The sequence below is a fragment of the Lissotriton vulgaris genome, chromosome 11 (assembly GCF_964263255.1).
Source record: "Lissotriton vulgaris chromosome 11, aLisVul1.2, whole genome shotgun sequence".
Taxonomy (NCBI): Eukaryota; Metazoa; Chordata; class Amphibia; order Caudata; family Salamandridae; genus Lissotriton; species Lissotriton vulgaris.
Window position 1 is genome coordinate 791,313,643 of NC_141699.1, and position 3,740 is coordinate 791,317,382.

The 3,740-nt window shown below is 34.8% G+C and overlaps 1 pseudogene; it reads right to left on the reverse strand.

Annotated features, from left to right (window-relative positions):
• Positions 1-1,876: 1,876 nt before the first annotated feature.
• LOC147683507 (microtubule-associated protein 1 light chain 3 gamma pseudogene) lies at positions 1,877-3,319 on the reverse strand (annotated as a pseudogene).
• Between the last annotated feature and the right edge of the window lie 421 nt (positions 3,320-3,740).

The following is a 3,740-nucleotide window of genomic DNA, read 5'->3' on the forward strand; positions in this document are numbered from 1 at the left end:
ATTTTCCTCACCACTCAATTTTTCAAAAGTGATGCTGGCTTGAAAATAATTTGTTAAAAAAACTTGTTTTTTAAAAAAGTGTGGAAATATATATTTGACATATTTTCCCGAATAGATAAAAAAAGATCAATGTTCTTATCTTTTAAATTTTTTCCTCCAAAAAGGTCAAAAACTTATAATAAAATTTTGAAACTATTCTTTTTCATTTTTAAATTACAAAATCGTTACTTTAATACATTTTAAAAGTAAAGCATTCTTCTCTGCTTTTTTATAAAAAAAATTCCTTTTTCCGTACTTTTTCAAACAGAAAAATTTAAATCTTGCAAACAAATCCATCTTCCTTTGCGAAATTCTTAGGCATTCTTCTTTTTTCTGAAAATCCTTCACTGCAAAATATGACGTTCACAACCTGTAAATTAATTTTTCAAGGTTAAGTAACATCACAACCTAACTGCATTTTTTCTCACTAACTAAATTTAATTTTATCATCTTCCAACAAGACCGTCTACGAAACCCAAATTTATTGGCATTCATCTTTTTATGAAAAATTTCCGTAAAAAACAATTAGATGTTGACAACCTGTAAAAGAATTTTCAAGGTTATGTAACATCACATCCTAACTTGTTTTTTTCTCGCTGACTAAATCATTTCATATTTCAATCAATTCAATTTTTTAAAGCAACACGCAAAATAAATCCTTTAAATTCCTGGCTTATGAAATATGAAACAAAAGCAACCAATCAAACCCCTTTTACGAAAAGATCAACAATTTAATCTAAATGTATCTCTCTTCGATTTTCACACTAGCAATTCCAAAAACCAGTTTTCATTTTAAAAAACCAAGCCAAAAGCAATCATTTTTCAAAAATCACATAACTATCCTATTACTCTTCTACAAACTTTCAATACCAATACAAGTCTATCTCTACACAAAACATTTAACGTTCAAAATGTTTTCAAATAATTTAACAGTAACTTATTTTTCTATATTTACCCATAACTTTATTCGTAACATAACCCGACGAAGGCATATACAAGTAAAATGTTCGGCGACATGTTGAACTAAAACACAATACAACTATTTTTTAAAACCGCAACCTCTCCTTATCCTTTCATTACAATATATATACATTTTTATCTATGTTTTACTTTAAATAAAGTTATAAAAGTTTCCTACCTTGAGCGCAGATCAGCTTCCTGCTGCTTCCAGCAATCGATGCAATCCAAGATGGCCGCTTACGTCGACGTTAACGTAACGACGTGATCAAAATGTTGCACGATAAAAAAAGGACTATTTATTTAACTTTTATTGTATTTATCTTTAAATGTATTAAAAATAATATTTGAAAAGTTAAAATGTTACAAAAATATTGAAAATGTAAATAAAAATAAATATTTTTTTAATACATTTTTTATACAAAATAAAATTAAATAATTAAAAAACTCATGGTCTTTCTACTTTTATTTTTATTAAATGTAACGTTTTAAATTATTGTATAAGTACTAAAAATTATGTTTATTATCACTTACCAATATGTTGTCTTGTTTCCATCTTCTCCATCCTGCTTCTGTTGTTTTTCGACCTTACAATTCAGTTCCGCGGGTTACTATAGAGTAGTTATTGAAATAAATGAAAGACTGAAGCCTTCATTGTAATCAATGTAAAACCGTGGGAAAATTTCTAAAAATACATCTAAAAATATTCCTTTCAAATTTTATAAATGCAAAATATTTTTATACTTATAAAAATAATAACATTATTTTTTAATAACATTTTTATCATTGAAAATAAATATTTAGAATATTACTTTTTTAAATTAAAAAAACTAATATATAAAACTAATTATATTTTATTTTAAATTATATTTCGTATGAAACGTATGAAAAACAATTTATTCAGCAAAAACAAATTTCAACATTTGCATTATATTTTAATATTTAAAATAAAAATCATTTTCTCCTTAAGATGTTTTAAAAAGTGTGTTGAAGGCTGTTTTGTATGCATGACATGCCCCCCCTGCACTCCAGCAGGAAGCCGACGCTCCTGCACATGAGGGGCCGGATGGAAGATTTTAGATAAAAGGCCACAAAACCAAGTCAGTTCCATCCACGCTCATACTTCCAACCAAAACCCACTATTTGTCGCACAGCCTTCTGCTGACTTCCACTGTTCCACGAGCCGCCCCCACCCCCACTCCAAAAAACACAGTCCAGCTGTTTTGAATGTAGGTCCATATTCTCCCATGTGGCTCTGGCAGGGTGGTCCAGTGTGTCCTCTCAATGAATGGGAAGGAACTCCTGCCTCTTCTGTTCCTCCAGCAGCCCATCATAAATGGCTGATGGAGAAAGCAGGCAGGCAACTATTTGCTGGCACAAGAAAGCTGCTGTGTGCCCACTGAACGATTGTGCATGGCATGCTAGCCAAATACTTCCTGTGAGGCGTAGGTGAGGTATAGGAAGCCATCCTCGTCCCGGTGGGCCGCGTACACCTCTGCCATACTCATGCTAACTGTGGGTAGAGTGCGGCCATCCAGCAGGAAGTAGAAGGCGTGGGCATGGCCGAGAGGCATCCGGTTCCTCAGAATGGCCATGAACTGCCCCACTGACATATCCTTTGGAACCAGGAACTTTGTTTTGTCCAAAAGTGGTAGGAATGTCTCTTTGCGGTACCTCTCTACAATGACCGGCAGTTTAGAGGGGAACTTAGAACGCATGCCAACCACTTCCCGCTTTCTGGTGGCCAGACACTTCCGCTCCTTGAATGGCAGGTTGGTGTACTCTAGGCTCCTATCCACGGGGGGCATCCTCACTCCCGGAGAGAAACGGAGGCACGGACTCTGGGCTCTCTGCAGCAAGGGTGTCCGGCTTCCGGGGTTCACCCCTGCGGGGTGGGAGGTCACTCTTGGGTTCGTTTTCGTGAAAGGAGTTGCGGTCACTCTCGGGATGTAGGCGTCCGTTCCAGGTTGTAGACTCTGCACTTTCAGTCCCGGTCTTTAATGTAGGGTTACGGGAGCCACTGCCGAGTAGAGGAGGGCTGGTAGTCTTCCTCCTCGCTTTCGAGAAGCGACTGGACCGGAGAAGACAACTTTTAGGGGACTGTGGAAAGGAGCAGCTCAGTCCTGCTGTTCGCAATCAATCTCCCCCTTTTCCTCTCCTGTGACGGCGCGCGGGTTGCAGCCCTCCTGGGGGGGAAGCTTTAATACCCCTCCCTTCCAGACACAAGCAGAGAACCGACTCAAACCGGCTTGACCAGCTCCAGCCTCAATAACACCTTCCCCCTCCCGCGAGCTCGCACTTGGGCACTGCTCACGCCTCGACCTGCACGCGCATTATATTTCTTATATTAAACATTACATATTAACTTTTTAAAAAATTAAATTTTAAAAAATACCTAGACAAAAAGATAGAATAAATATATACATTTTCTAAATGAATACCTGATTATTTATTCCTTCTATTAATATCCATTTTTCCAACGAATAAAAATATAATATTTTATTTCAAATTTTAATATTTCCCAAAAAGATAACTGAATATATAAACATCAAATGAAATACATTTTACCTAAAAAAATTCTTAATATTTAATTAACTAAAATTAAAATAATAAATATAAATACTTATTTTTTTAATCCATAATTTCCATCTGAAAATTAATAAAAAATAAGTAATTTTTTATAAATCAATATTTCCAATATTAGAAATTACCAGAGTATTATTTAAAAAAATTATATATTTTTT